Here is a 16,714-nt window from a genome sequence, read left to right on the forward strand (position 1 = left end):
TCCACCCCCTTAAATTTAGGTTATATTTTATGCTAAGTAGGGGATTACTAATTCTTTTTCCAAAATTTGTAGCTCACATCCTTACTGGGGGTCTTATTGAAGATCTATGTGGTTGTTTACTTTGGCTGAACGTCAGATATCTACTGAGCCTGTGCTCAGATATCTACTGAGCCTCCAGGTGGAAGGAGGGGGGAGAAGTGGGAAAAAGAAGGAAAAACACAACTGCCAAATCAGAGCTGCTAAGAAAAGACGGCTTATGTATTTACACAAAGAGGGAAAATGATATAAACTCTATACACACAGAGGAGGACTAAAAATAAAGATACTTCCCCACAACTGATGCTCTTCTTCCCCTGAAGGAACTGCCCAAACCGCTTCGCTCAGTACCCGGAAGAGGAGAGAGAGCTCGCTTCCTTCCTGTCTGTTTATATATCTGGGCTGACGTAACATGGTATGGAATATCTTATTGGCAGAAATACACATCAAATGACCTATCCTATTTCCGTTTTCTTTCTCAGGGAGAATAACAAACCCATTATAATATAGCAAAACATACACTTAAAATTGGAAACAATTAAGTATATCTTTAAAGACATGTAATTGTTTATATACAATTCTTGACTTGGTCAGGAATATTTTAAATTATGTAAAAATAAGTCAAAGCAAGGAGAAACAGAACATGGTAAGATTCAGCATTGTTATTTAGAAGGAATGTAGTATGTGTTGAATTACCCAATTATTCATTAACCTTGGTAAATCTATAGGAAAACTTTAAGTTCATCATCTGCTCCCATCTTTGAAGTCTGAGGTTAACTACAGAAAATATAGATACGCTGATTTAGCAGTTGAATCTCTAAGTCGGGATGACATTCAAAGTATAGGTAATTATCAGAGGCAAATCCCTTAGAAATGTCTGAATATTGAAAAATATGTTTCAATCAATACGTATTTCAGCATGTATTGCAAGAAAAAATATAATTTTTGTAAACTCTTGCATCTAAAAAAATTATGTTTTTTTTACAGTTAATTAGGTAGTTTGTGTTTCTCGTAAACTATACTAGTGTACAGACTGTTCCAGTGCTTCCCTAGCAGTACCTCAAAAATAAATTAATATCTTCCTATAATTAATTACAGGGAAAAGAAGAAAGAATAAATTTTCCAGATGATTAGTTATTAACACAATGATAAGATGAAACCTTTAAAATCTCTAACTGATATTTAGATACATTTTTTCAGTGTATCTCCTATCAGAGAATAATTATTCTTGAGGCAAATAATGAATTACAGAAGGAAGTCTTACTCCCTACTCTGTTTAATCCTTTTCTATAGTTTACAATCCATATTGTATATTTCTGCCTATCAGTTAAAAAAGAAAAAAAAACACACTTTTTTTCCTCTCTGTTTATTTCTGGAATATAAAGAGAGATAATGACTGCTTTCATTTAACATCAAAGACATCTTCAATTTGTTGAAATCTCCTTTCCTATTCTGTTCTGATGATGCACATCTTAATGATACCATGTGTCTCTTACACCTTTAAATATATCTGAATTTAAGCAATCAATGGGAAAAAAAAATCCATCTTTTACAGTCTGAAGATAGAAAAGGAACATGATTTCCTGTATTTGTTGTATGTATGGCTAAAATCTGCCTCTACCAAAAGCTGCATAAGCTTTTCCATTGATTTGACTTCCTCACAACCCTACAATCTTCTCTATAGGCATGTAGTACCCCCTGGCATACAGACAGAAGTCTCGTATTAAAATTATTGACACTTTCCATGTGAATGAAGGAAACTTTTGGACAGAATCCCATCACTGTCTTTTTTTCTGTGTGTGGTAAAACCTATTCCGACCAACTGAAATATCCGAAGTACATAAAAGGACATTGGACACCTCATTGAGAATTCTTTACGGTCCTAGTATTCAATAATGAGTGGAGAAACATCTGATGGAAAACTGGACCATATAGGGAGATGTGTCTTTAAACATGTTTTTGCTTAAAGTTACTATTATTTTTATTATTTCAGGCCTATAAAAGGAAACAGCAATACCTATGAATGACATCTTTTTATCACTATAATGTAATATTGTGCTCACTAAGCAACACCAATAGTTTCATATTTTACTAGGTCATGCCTGTGACATTAATGGCAGCGAACCTAAGATTAAGAAATGCGTATTCACAGACACCTGAATGATTTGAGTTGAATAAATTATAATTATGAGTCATATATACTTGTTTTGAGTAGGTCCCAGAAATTAATTGCAATTTGATGTATTTTTAATTATTATTTATTTTGTATATCTCTGAATACGTGACTACTGTCCTCAAAATGCCAACTAACAATGTTGAAAAGTCTCCTATTCCACACCTTCTGATATAGAATATGCCTTCATATTTTCATTTTACAACAATACAGAATGATGTGTGTACAAACTGTCTGCTACTTGACATGATATATGGGTTTGTTTCTTCACACTCCTTTAGCATATCATATAATTGAAACCCTAATTAATAATTAATTATTGAATAACTAATTAATCATTAATTAGTATCACATAGAGTTTTAAACATCTGTGGAAAATTATGTATTGTCATGAATCTTTCTGTGTCTGATATGTTACACCTGGCTATGTCAACACATATTGTTATATTGAATAAAAGGGTTGATGTGCTTCATTAAATTGAATTGGTTTTGTAAGTTCTCACCATTTTTTCTCCATGCTCTTTTTTTCTTAAGCTTTGTTCCAGAACACCTCTACAAATTCTTGTTCTTTCAAGCAATTCAGAAATGTTAGCATACTTTGTTAGTTATTTTATCCCTTTTCTCTAGGCAACTTTTCCCTTAAAGATTTTGACATTTTTCCCTAGATTTCCTTTCTGTTTTTTTAGCCTAAAAAGTCTTATAACATTATTGCCAGCAGAATAGAAAAACAAAATATTTTTTAGCATAAATATCTCTAGGCATGTTATTTTGCTTCTATGTTAGGAGCATATGCTCTCTTTTTAATCACTGTAGAGAAATAGATGCTACTTGAGCACAACTCAGCATCAAAGCTCTGGAACAGAGTCTGTTTAGATCACCCAGAGTAGGGGACTGCTGAAGACTATAACAGTTGCCACCATATATACTACTGGCCTTTTTTTTGTTTTCTAACTGGGTGCAGAGAAGGAGGAGTTCTACATCTGGGTGCCAGTGAACATACACAATTACGGTGCATATCTGGATGCGCAACATGGACATAAATCCTATATTCCATACATCAGAAGTAGCTTTTAAAAAACTAAGATAGATTCCTACAGTAGGTGGCATAAATACACTTTTATCAGTATGTCCTTCCAGGCACTCAGAGACACATAATATTTTATCTCTTTCTTCTGTAATTCTGAGACAGTTTAAAGACCACTCCCACTCACTTTCAGTCTGTACAAGACACATACAAACCTGTACAAAATAATGAGAGGTGGTACATATACACCAGAATGAATTTTTTTCACACTCAAAATTTTCAAATGGGCAAACAGGGATCATATCTTTTATGCAGACACAAGAATTTATTGATAGTGTAAGAAACCTTTTAACAGTGTAATCAACATACAACAAGAGGTTATCATTAATCACATTACAATGATATTAACACTTTTCAGTCAAATTGTTAAATTATTCCCTGTAATAATTATTCTAAAAATATTGTGCACATAGGCATTCTAGCATCTTTTGCTGGTCTCCATTGTGACACTCGCCTTTCTAAGCACCTGCAGTCAAAGATGAAGAACCATTTTTCCTACTATGCGATGCAATGGTTCGTTGTTGATATCCAGAGTCCTTTGTCGAGGGCAATATCAATAGTGGGGATAGTTCACTTTCTTTTCTTTTCAGTTTTGCATGTTTCATGTTTCCAACCAGTCTGTTGCTAACACTACTCTTTTTTCCTGATGCAGAATTTTACCATCAATGACCATTAAGCTTTATTAAACCTCTATCATATGTTGCACAATTCCTTGGTATAGCTGCATAAAGCTAAGCTAAAGCTACAAACAAGTTAGAGGACAGTCATTAGATTGTTGGGCAATGCGGTGTTGCAGCTAAAACTAAGCTGAAACAGAGGCAGGAACAGAGAGGTCCATGAGGTCCTGAAAAGCCATTAGGCCTTTTATTCCTAAGTTAGTGAAAGAACCATTGTGGGCTAACTACTGTGAAAAAACTTGTGCACGAGTTTTCTAACAAACTACTATCTTCTGTTTCATTATTTTCCTTCTTCGTTTGATGTTTTCCTGTCCACAGTGAACCTTTCTCTGAAGGTAACCTTGTTTCCCTTTTGCCCACAAATCTTTACTATTCTTAGTCTGCTAAATTCTCTTCGAATACCTAAGATTCTATAATGGTAACGGACCTTTTCTAACCTAGACTTTAACAAGCTAGTTTTCTGAGGCTGAGCTAGTCATCCAAAGAATGTCTTACAAGGTGGAGAAAAAACCTATACCTTTTGACTTAAGTCTAAGGGCACACCTATCTAGCACAGAGTTGCAGTTATTTACCTTTGTATAAAAATTTTAAATATTTTTTATATGTGATGCCTTAGAGTCTTTTTGATTTTTCGATTTTTTCTAATTTTCAAAAGTTTTATAAGTAGTTATTTAGAAAATGTAGGTTTTAGAAGCAGCTGCATTTATTCCCTTACCCTTAGCACAGTAGACACACATATCTCAACCCTTTAACCCCTTCCATGCTCCCCATATCAATTACCCCCTGAATTCCATTAGAATATTTAGGTTTCTCTTCAAGATAGGCCTCTTCTGTTTAAGAACACTTGTACTCTAGTCTGAACCACAAGATATGGCCAAGAACTGGGTGACCATGTGCCCTTTGTGCTCCAAGGAAGATGAAGATGATGAAGTAAAAGACCCCAAACCTAATTCCCAAGGAGCAGATCAGGGGTGGACTGGGGCAAAAATCAGTGGGTGGAAAAACCTGGGATTGGACGGACAGTATTATAAATTGTAACACCTAAGACAGAGAAGGCATGCGTGTCTTGTAATCCTATTGCCTTAGAGGCACTCTTAAATCCTTTTTTTTACCTTACCTCCATACTAAGTTGTCTCGGAGTTTTTTCTCCCCGAGTTTTCTTCAGGCAACATATGTGTTAGTTTCTGTTATTTTTCTGTGCAATGTGTCTAAAATAATGTGAGGAATTTTTTTGCAGTTCAGCACAACAGTATTTTTGTAGAATGAAAGCAAGGATATATCTTATATATGTTGGGGATAGCACGTGGGAGTGCTTGAACAAGAAAAAAACCAAACTAGAAGCCAGCACATACGTATATACACAACATTAATCTATAATGCTTGGTGTTACAAGGCTATTCTATTAGGTTCTCCATAGTCTAATCTAGTTGAGAGTTACAATATTCATACAAAATATGTACCTCATAAGAAGGGCTGTTGAAATTTTCATTTCCTTTCAGAGCTTTCATCTAAAGAAAACCACTAAACCCCCAACCCCATACCCTGAATTTCTCTCAATAAGGCTCAGAATCTGAAAACTTCTTGTTTTTAAAATATGAAGTCCTAAAAGTGAAATCTGTGTTTTTTCAAGACTTAAATGCAGTTTTTCCTTCATATATATTTGAATAAAATGTTGAAGTATTCAACCCTATGTATTCTTTTGCAGATGAGCATTCCTATTGTTGCTGAATTTTAGCAACTCTCTAGACATGGACAAAGAGCTAGATTTGGAAAGAAAACATTGTTTATTCTGCACAGGGGGCAAGGTGGAAGTTTTTCCCAAACGCACCAAGCAGAAAGCAAAAGAATTTATATGCTAAAGTTTATATAAATCCGCCTATCTAATACATAGTTACTGCCTGCCTAATGCACAGTCATTTACCTTGTGCAACCTTATGCAATACTTGTTACTGTGCCTGTGTGGGCCTCTTTGGGGATCTGGTGGTTGGTTGGGGAGGTATCACCTACTCAGTTTCAAGTAAAGTTCATTTCAGGATGCACAGAACACAAGATGGTGTGCCAAATAAGATGTGATCTGCAGTTCCAGCAGCAGGTCTACTTAAACAATTGACAAGCAGGACATAAAATGCAAAAGATTTCCATAAGCGACACATGCTTAGCACACCTGATAACACCTACTTGCATTCAAAAGACGGATTAAAGGTGAGAATATTACCATCAACTTCCATCTGCAATAGAGATTGAAGGAAGAGACAGAGAATTCTGCTTCAAGACATTACTATCGACAGTGGTTTCATTGGTTTATGCCTCATAAAAGTAAAGTTCTTCATTGCTTATATTCTTTTTTATGTGTCATGATTTTTGACAGATGTCAAATTAAATTTTTAGTGGTTTCACACTCCTTTGTGTGATTCAACTTGTATCTTCAAACTAAATTTTCAGTTGTGAATTATTATTAGTTTACTGCAATATAGAGGGGGCTTCTCAAGAGCTGTCAGTGCTTGTCAGTATGTTTCCTATAAGTTTCCGTGTAAATACAATTATAACAAGACTGGCTGTGTCTGTGAAAACATTACCTGAGATGTTTTATTGTTTTTTATTTTTTTTTTAAATAGTGAATTAAGTGACCTCTACAGAGATTGTTAAGAAAAGAAGAAATAATCTGAAAACAGGAAAAAAATAAATCTAATAGAAAGTATTACAATGTTTAGATTCAGATGACAAAAAGGAAGATTTACAGGAAAGTAGAGAAAAAATACTTGCGTAGGTACTGTGGTTTTCCTTTGATTTTTTTGTTTGTTTGTTTGTTTGTTTGTAGTTGATTTGGGTTTTTTCTTCTCTCTGCCTGATTTTTTTTTTATGGCAAAGACTGTCACTATAATATAAACCCTCTGTTAGTTTTGACAGCAATAATTCAGTGATACTTCGCATTTTCCTTTAGGAGAAGATTTGTTGAATTGTTACTCAAGTCATTCAAATAGTCACAGTAAAAGTCACATTACAGCAATATAAAACAGCAATATATAGCTTAATAAGATCCTATTTTTCACTTAGAAAATTACCACACTTTGCAACAAAAAATTCACCATAGGGAGTTTTATTAGCATTGGTGAATATAAATAAGAGTTACAACATCCTGAGAGCACTTGAGTAATGAAAAAGGCCACTAGACTCTGTCTATGAAAATTGAATTCATATCATATTATGCCATGAGCTCTATTCACACTGAATATGTTCATTGTGACTTTGGGGTAGCCAGAGATACACTTGAAACTGCAATGGAACTTCCACTATAACTCAAAGATTTTTGTTTCCAATTCTACTTCCCAGACAAAATCAGTACAACCTCTATCTTTTATTCCCTACCATATATATCACAGTTTTGTCTCACTCTAAGAAATCCATCCTCATTAGTGAATTCCCCCCTTCCCATACTTTGATATGCGCAGACATAATTTCTTTAGTTTATGGACCACCACTGTAAAGTGTCCATGAAAGATCCATAAAATGGCCATTGAGTTCATTTGGTCCATGATTAGAGGCCCCATCCATTAATGTGATCAATGAATATAGGACAGTTGGTTCGCTGTGCTGGACTGCTAAATATCAAAGTCAGCTTAAGTTGTGTCACCACTGCACTTGCCTGGTTCCTTATAAGATTCATTCTCTGTTGAATAATAGAATCATAGAATTGCTGAAGTTGGAAAAGGCCTTTAAGATCATCAATTAGTTTGGGTGACTCCTGTTGTAATACCTTTTACATAAGGCAGCCTAAGAATCATTTAACACAGGCACCATACAGCAATGGCATCTTAAAACTGAAATCAGGCAAATTGTATGAGGTTCAAAAAGGCCAAGTAATGGATCCTACACCCGTATCACAATCCCACATACATTCTTATGGGCTTGGGGAAGAGTGGCTGGAAAGACTTGGGGATGCTAACCTGAGCCAGCAGTGTGCCCAGGTGGCCAAGGTCAGTGGCACCCTGGTCTGTATAAAAAATAATTTGACTAGTGGGATTAGGGCAGTGATCTTCCCTCTGTACTTTGAACTGGTGAGGCTGCATCTTGAATCTTGTGTTCATTTTTGAGACCCTCACTCCAAGGAAGACACTGAGGTGCTGGAGCATGTCCAGAGGAGGACAAAGAAACTGGTGAAGAGGTTGGAGTAGAGCTGGGGGAACTGAGGTTGTTTAGCCTGGAGGAAAGGAGACTCAAGGGAGACCTTATCACATTTACAATAACAGCAAAAGTCTAACTTATGCACTGAACTTTGTGTGATCTAAAAATTAGGTCATGCTAATCTTATTAGCCAAAATCATAGCAGCCTTTTTTCTCACCATTGACTGACTTCTCCTAGTTGGAAAATTCTAATATTGCTCATGCATATCTCATTTACCAAAAGAATAAACAGAGACACATAATGACTAGTCTCAATTGTAAAAGCACCTCTCCTACAACACACTGAGACTGTTGAGATTGCTCAGCACGGAGAAAAGAAGGCTCCGTGGAGACCTCAGTGTGGCTTTCCAGTATTTAAAGGTGCTTATAAAATAAAGGGAGAGCAACTTTTTACATGATTTAAAACAATTTGGGCCACGAAATAAAAAGATGAATTATCTCATCTACTAGATGAAATGAGTTATGCTACATTTAGGTGCAGGGCTAGGAGTTGGACTCGATGATCCTTGTGGGTCCCTTCCAACTCAGCATATTCTGTGATTCTGTGATCTCTTCCATAAAAACAGAAAGACAAATTGACTGAGAGTGAAAATTTAATCTCAAAAGATCCAGTGAAATGATGCAAACTTTTAAGAATGATCATAGAAATTTTATACAATCAAAAAGTTGTGAGTAAGCTTTACAATTCCCTTACACGTGGTTCAGGAAGGAACTGTCTTTTGAGGGTATTATCTGCAGAAGTTGCAAAACAGCTTTTATTCTGTGATGACATAATTCTCTGCATTAGACTCTAAAATGTAAGAAGGGTTTCAAATTAACATTTGGAAACTACAGGGCAACTAATATTACTTCTTTTCCCTAGAAATACAATTTTTTTTAAATGGAAAAACATAGCATTTAATTTTTAGCTAAGAGGAGAACCTGTGTTTTAGTCAATAGAAGTGAGAGTGATAGACAAAATGGCCAAGTATAGCATGAGGATATTGCATGAGGGAAACTTAAAAAAAAATAGTTTTCCATTGTATCAACTGTCCTATAATATGAGAAATAATATATATATAACCACATGACTGTCACTTTCATATACAGCCTTCAGTTTAAATATGTTTTTGCATTTTAATACTAGCTTTCAATATCGGAAAAGAAAGACAACTGGCAGAGCTGGCATGGGAACTATTAATGCACTACTTAAAAAAAGATAACCTATCTGAGAAACTCTAAGCATTGTGAGGATAAGGCAATATCTGGCAGAGAAATTTCATCTTAAAAGCTTGATTAGCGAATAAAATGTCAAATTAAGTTAGCAACTATGCTACTGGCAGACCAGAATAAAGAGTAACAGAAGAAATAAAGTGAAAGAGCTTCCTTCCAAAGAAGCAGTGTTTTCAGTGGAAGTGACAGAGCTGCTCAACATGTGTACAGAACTTAGGGAATCACACATATTCTAAATCACATTTCCATTCAAATGAAAAATAAAAGATAACAATCGACATTAACTAACTCCCACATATAGACAGAATGAAAACTAAGCGGCCCTGAATTAAAGCTCACCTCAGAAATATTCAGGTAACTCAGGTGGAAAAAATAACAACTTCTTTTGATGCAGCCCAGGATAAAATTGGCTTTCTGAGCTGCAAGTGCACATTGCTGGCTCTTGTCCAGACTTGCATCCAACAGCATCCCCTAGTTCTTGTCAACAGGGCTGCTATCAGTCTATTCATCCTCCATATTGGGGATTGCCCCAACCAAGGTGCAGCACCTTGCACTTGGCTTTGTTGATCCTCATAAGCTTTCCAGAGGCCCATGTGTTACTGTGGGTTTCTAGCAAGAGGCAGAGGACAGATCTGAAAGGAAGACTCAGGTATGTTCTCACATAGCCATCTTATGCTAGTACAACTGTTGTCCAGTTATGGACCATTTTGTAGCTCCTGTCACTAGTAACTCTTCTACCTGAAAAAGTAAGATAAATGCTGAATACTGATCATGATTAAAATTCTGTGCTATAAAACAGGACCTTCATGTAAGGGACCTTAACCAAAAAAAGAAAACTTTTTTAAAGTGCAACTGTAATAATTATGATAACTTTTCCCCCATTATTCTTTTAGTCATCACGGAATTGCGCTCATTTGTTTCAAGGTACACAATAATTGTCATCAATTTGCAAGAGTATATTGTGAAGTTGGAAACACCTCTTAAGTCCTAGGTATGTACAAAACTGACAAGATTCTGTAAATAATTTACAAGAAATCATTTTCTGATAGAAAATAAGCCATCTAATGGATGGCTTCATTTAGTGGAAAGTGAAACTTACCTTTTAATTTCCAGTGTGCCTTTGCTGACTGAGAAAAGAATGAATCCTGAGCCAGCCTGGAGCAGTTCATATAAGTTTTCAAAAACACTCTACCTGCAACTGGGTGTTCCTTAAATGCAACATAGTTAACCAAGGAATTTTTCATATGTAGCAGTGCATAAAGTATATTATTGGCAGTATTCATAATTTGCTTTGTTTATTTGTTTGTTTGTTTTTGTCTTTTACTTCTTCAGCTCTCATGATCTAGGCTAGGTTCCTAAATTAAAATGTCACAGAGTTGAAGTCACTCAGGTAAGAGTATACAAAGCTTTACTATGGCCTTGGGAAAAGCCAGTCTTAATAGATACTCATCTTGCCTTGAAGGAGATACCTATGCTGAGGCAGTTGGGGGTTTACACAAGATGTATAAGGAAAGGAAGATGGAAAAATGTGATATAACTTTGAATTTAACCCTCGTTTGAGCAAAGGGATGGACTGGATGATTTCAAGAAATAATTTAAATTAAATCTGTTCTCAGAAATAACTGGTAGAACAGTGAAATCTTATTTTTACAAACAACATATATTGCCATGCTCTTACCACAAAATTCAACAGTGTACCATATGACACTATTTCAGTATGAAGAAATATGCACTATAGATCACTTTTTACAAGTGGCTTTGTTAACAAAAATAAGAAGACAGGGTAGATATAGTTTTGCCTTCACTTGATGACAATTTCTATCAGAAATAGCTATTTTTCATCTATTGTGCACCTTGAAACTCTTCACTGTGTCTGCCAGTTGGGGTGATCAGGAAGCGTTCTTGAGCCATACTTCAGAATACTTCCAAAAAAAGCAGAGATGGTTAGGTTTGAATATGCTCTCTGAAGTATTGCATAGTCCAAAATATTCCCTATTTAACTGCAGTGATTTTTAATAACTGAAGATTCACAAGGAAAAAAATTCAATAATTATGCAATAAAACTTTTTTAGTGTTATGTGTCCAATATTTTTAATCTTTTTCAGTAGGGATTATACATTTTAAAATGCTTTAAACATAATTCCAAATAATGAAACAATTACAGATAAAATTTAATCTCAAGGATATTTGTTTTCATAAACTTTCCTATATTTAAAGACATTCAGTTGCAATGAGAAGTGCTGCTATGCATTTTAATGTGGAAGATTATAAGGAAAGAGCTATTAATTTGAAATCAAATTTGATTTTGTGACTTAATAATTAATGGAAGAAGATATAAACTTCAGTCTTCAAAATCCTTAAGGGGAGAATACTAATGTAAATGAGAATTATGATGCACAAAACTTCTTGCAACACTGTTGAATTAAATTAATGATAATCCCTTTGTGTAAGGACAGATTTCCCAACAAATCTGTATATGTTACTAAATGAAAAAAACTATGCAAACGTAACAAAAAATAAATAGATATTTTTGTAAAACATTTAATGCTTAGTAAAATTTCACTATACTTTTCTTCCAGCCACTTGCATTTTCCTATTGTCTTCATGTGTTAGATACTTTTTGTATTTATTTTCCATTTCTTTCAGTGTTATTTTTATAGCTTTAGAGTTCCAGTTTGAATGATTATTCAGAAATTTGTAGCAACAACAGATTTAGGAAGTAGCAAACAGTTTTGGATCTGTTAATTCAACTTTCAATAATGATAAAGAAAGTCAAATGGCCAAATCTAAGCAGAAACTATGACCAACATTCCATATGTTTTGTTGTCACCAGGGTCAAATTTCAATTAAAAAAAAAAAAAAAAAACAAAAAACCCCACTTACCTGAAGTTAATGGAAGTTCAGATGTTTCACAAAAGAAAACAACAACAAACCAACCAAATCAAACAAAATAAAAACTCCAAAAAACTGATTTTCAGAGATCATATTTCTTATACTTTGAGGCTCTACATAAGAGATTACTTCTCTTCCATATCTTTTGCACTGAACTGTCTTGAGTATTATACATGCATGATGCTCATTTTCTTCAGATAAGAAATGTTGGTATTTGTAATTTTTAATAAATATATATGTTCTATATTAGAGGTTAAAATATTAATCATAATCTGATCAAACAGGTTTTAGTTTAAAACAACTAAATTCTGAGAAAAGCAAACCAAATATTAGAAATCCTGTTATTAACTGTAGAGCAGTTTTCTTTGGGGCCTTCATGGGAGCAGCAACAGTTAAGTTTACATGGATACACAAAACTGTATGTCCATAAAGCACTGAATTTATGCCATACTTCTATTTGAAACAAATCTAAAACATAAATAAGAAAAAATAACAATATTCACTTCTGCACTCAGAGAATGAAAAATAACTGAATCAAAAAATTGTTTGTCTTTTGTCTGTACCTAACTAATGTAAAGGGTAATGTATTTTAAATGAACAACCAAAATCAACCAAAGAATTCAAAAACAGCCCAGAACAACTAAAAATAATATTTGAGGTACAGCCTCATCCGTGCTGAGTACAGGGGGATGATCACTTCCCTAGTCCTGCTAGCCACACTATTTCTGATACAGGCCAGGACACCGTTGGCCTTCTTGGCCACCTGGGCACACTGCTGGCTCATGTTCAGCTGACCAGCAGCCCCAGGTCCTTTTCTACTGGGTGACTTTCCAGTCACTCTGCTCCCCAGACCGTAATGTTGCGTGGGGTTGTTGTGACCCAAGAGCAGGACTCAGCGCTTTCCCTTTTTGAACCTCATACAACTGGCCTTGGCCCACTGATCCAGCCTGACCAGATCCTGCCTGTCCAGATCCCTCTACAGAGCCTTCCTACCCTCCAGCAGATCAACACTCCCACTAGGCGTCATCTGCAAACCAACAGAGTGTGCACTCGATTCTCTCATCCAGGTCATTGATAAACAATACTGGCCTCAGTACTGAACCCTGGGGAATATCATTTGTGACCAACCATCAGCTGGATTTAACTGCATTCCCCAACCACTCTCTGGCTCAACCATCCAGCCAGTTCTTTACCCAGCCATGAGCAACCAGTTTGTCCAGGAGAAAGCTGTGGGAAATCATCTCAAAGGCTTTACTGAAGTCTCAGTAGAAAACATCCCCACAGCCTTTCCCTCATCCATTAAGCCATAGATCCATACCGGCTGGGTGTGATCCCCTGGTTGAGCTGTACATGCAACATGATGGCACTCAAAATGAGCTGCCCCATGGCCTTTTCTGGTACCAAGATCAGGCTGACATGCCTATAGTTTCCTAGATCCCCCTTCTGGTTCTTCCTGCAGATGAGTGTCACATTTCCTAACTTTCTCCTTAGAAATTAATTTTTAGATTTTTTTTTTAATTGATTAAATAGTTTCATGCAGAGTTTGGAGTATATATGGTTTATTCTTCAAAGAACAATTTTTTTATCCCATGTCAAATTTCTGCAAACATTTGACATGTCCTCTTCACAATGGTAGATTAAAAAACAAACAAAAAAAGTATTTCATAAGAGCCTTCCCAGAACATTATTCAGAAGTTGGATGGATCATAAAATTTCTGAAAAAGTTCGGGAGATATCTTTATGACAAAAAACTGACCAATAAATTCAAAATACCTAATTTTGAATAAATATGTTTTTAATGTATTTCCCAAACACTGGATTTTTTAATTTTATAGGGAATATCAGCCAAATGATATTTCTATTGTGCACGTAATAGTCTCTTATATAGATCATATGGGCAGAAAGTTAGTTGGTGGCTAACTTTAAGCTTTAAATCTTAGCTATTCCTGTTCTCAGAAAATAAATACTTTCATCCATACATTCATACTAAGATGCTAAAATATGAGGCACAGTGGTGACTGTTGACATAGCAGAATTTTTTATTTGCTTAAACAAACTTTCATCCCAGCTTCTTAGGTACTTCAGAAAATATTTTGTCTTTTTTTTTTTCTGTATTTTGAGGAAGGAGGGTAATGGATATAATAGGACAAGGGATATATTTGATATTTATCAAGTGACTATTTGAGTTATTCAGGAATGAAAGTGTTCTTTTTGGGCTTTTGTTGCTTCTAATTCTTTTCATTTGACATATTCATCATATATTTTACAACCTCATCCAGAAAGACTAGAGAAGAATATAGTAGAATAGAGTTTAGATTGCTATGTTTTTGAAAATGTTTTATTGCTTATTGAAAACAATGGCATTTCCTAAGGGAATGAAAACTAGAAGTATCAAATGCATAATTTGAATTCAATAGATAGCATTCTTTAAAGAGATGAGGTTCTTTACACTGTTTCCACTTTATGTTCATATAAGTTTCAGTTATAAGTAATTAAACAGACTAAGCTTAATGTTGTTTTTTATTCACCTCAGTTCCTATGTATGTTATTGACTCATTCTATGATATCCTTGTTTCCTAGCTGAGGGCTTCAAAGATATCAACAACTATGTTTGCTAATACTCCCTTCAGCTCCTACAGAGCTTTTTGTTATTACTTTGCTGCTGCATTTGCTTTTGAATAAAACATGTTTGGAGCAAACATTGCATAAAACGGGGACTTGTTCTACATTTATCTCTTCCTACTTCTTCTTAGTTCTTTATTTCTGGCAGTTTTTCTTTTTCTGTCTGCTCTTCCTACCACACACTGAAAATATGCAAATTTTGGGTTGTTTGGGGTTTCTTTCAGGATTGAATCTCTTTGCTACCTCAATCATTTGTAATCATTACTATGGTTAACTGCCCTATCAATTTCAAATGAGTAGACTCAGTAACGCTATTAAAATCTGAGTTTTGGTTTTGAGAATTATAGTTTGGTTTGGGTTTTATCAAACCTCAAAGCATGATACTTACTTAACTTTGCTTTATTTTTTTTTACATATAATAGAATATATGATGAATTATTCCAAAATATTTTAAAAATATTGCTATTTTTATTTTTCAAATATAGATATAAACTATTATTTTTCTAAATTTCAAAAAAATTTATTAAAATAAGAGGGATGGGTAGTATTAACTTTTAAAATTATTTAGTGGGTTTAGAAAGGATATATTTATTGTCATGATTAATGATTTTGCAGTAATGATTAAAACAAAAAAATTGCACACTATTACTCTGAGCAAAAGTATTTTAGAGAATTGTAATAAAATATTTAATATCTGTATGTTTATTATTATATGTACATATTAATAGATATTACTTATATATTAATTTAATTTACTGTTTTCTCATCCCTCATCCACTGTCTTTGAAGAAAAAGGGAAACTTAGAACTCCTACACCACTTCTAGTAAACTTACTTGTACAAAATTAAATTTGACAAAAAAAATGATTTTTCATTACAATATTTTTAAAGGAAAAATTAAACTTTTAAAAGTTACAGTCTTTTCTTTTACAAATTTTTCATAGAAAATGGTAGTTTTTCCAATTTACTCTACTGTGTAGAATCTTTTAAAATTCTGTATATAAACCCAAACCAAATCTTTTTAATACTACCATTTGGAATTTTTTTTAACGACAAATGATATTGTCTGTTCTTCTTTGTAGGAGCATAGAGATTTTCTAAAGAAAACAACATTCCAAGGATGACAGGATTTTATAGGAAACAGTTTTCTTTTAAAAGAAGCTATGAAATTATAACCTCCAGCAAGGTCAGTGAAAAAGACTATACTGAAATACAGAGAGAATTATTTTTTCAGAATGTAGAAAAATAGAAGGATATATGCTTAATGTGTTTAGGTGTACCTGGCTCCCTCACTGAACTTGAGAATTGTATTGTTGTTCATGGTGTGGACATTCTCTGTCTAACACTTATACTGAAAAAAGTAGGACCAAAAATGAAACAGTCCAAGGAAAGATGCACAGTTTATTAGCCAGGGAAAATGGAGATTGTGCTATATCACCCCATATTCTACATCTTTAACTCTCAGATGGCAGAGCAGAAACATTGTAAGTTGCTTCACAATATTGGGGAGTCACAACAAAAGGCTAAGGCCTATATCTTCTCTTGCAAAATCTCATATTAATGACAGTTTAATGTTTCAAGGTGTCTTTGTGACTAGAGGTGTAGGAAGAAAACTTAAATTCACAAAATTACTCAGAGCCCACACAGATATTCTGAAACACACGTGAACTGTCTGAAACTTGCCATCATCATATATAGAGTGTGTAGGAACTCCAGCATCCTGAACTTTGACACATAAGTTAAAAGTTTAAAATTCTGCAATATAAATATACTCCAGTAAGCTAGTCTAGTCTCTAGTCTCTCCTCAGCTTGTTATGTCATAGTGCAAATTTAATAC

The 16,714-nt window shown here is 34.4% G+C and overlaps 1 long non-coding RNA gene across 1 annotated transcript in view; it reads left to right on the forward strand.

Annotated features, from left to right (window-relative positions):
• The window catches only part of LOC113986974, a 279,229-nt gene that overhangs the window by 248,913 nt on the left and 13,602 nt on the right, over positions 1-16,714 (forward strand). The window contains exon 9 of the long non-coding RNA XR_005562846.1: positions 15,960-16,063. This is a non-coding gene — a long non-coding RNA (uncharacterized LOC113986974). The remainder of the gene's footprint in view (positions 1-15,959; positions 16,064-16,714) is intronic.

This window comes from Pipra filicauda, unplaced genomic scaffold, assembly GCF_003945595.2.
Source record: "Pipra filicauda isolate LSUMZ 115617 unplaced genomic scaffold, ASM394559v2 scaffold166_size2123106_pilon, whole genome shotgun sequence".
Lineage (NCBI taxonomy): Eukaryota > Metazoa > Chordata > Aves > Passeriformes > Pipridae > Pipra > Pipra filicauda.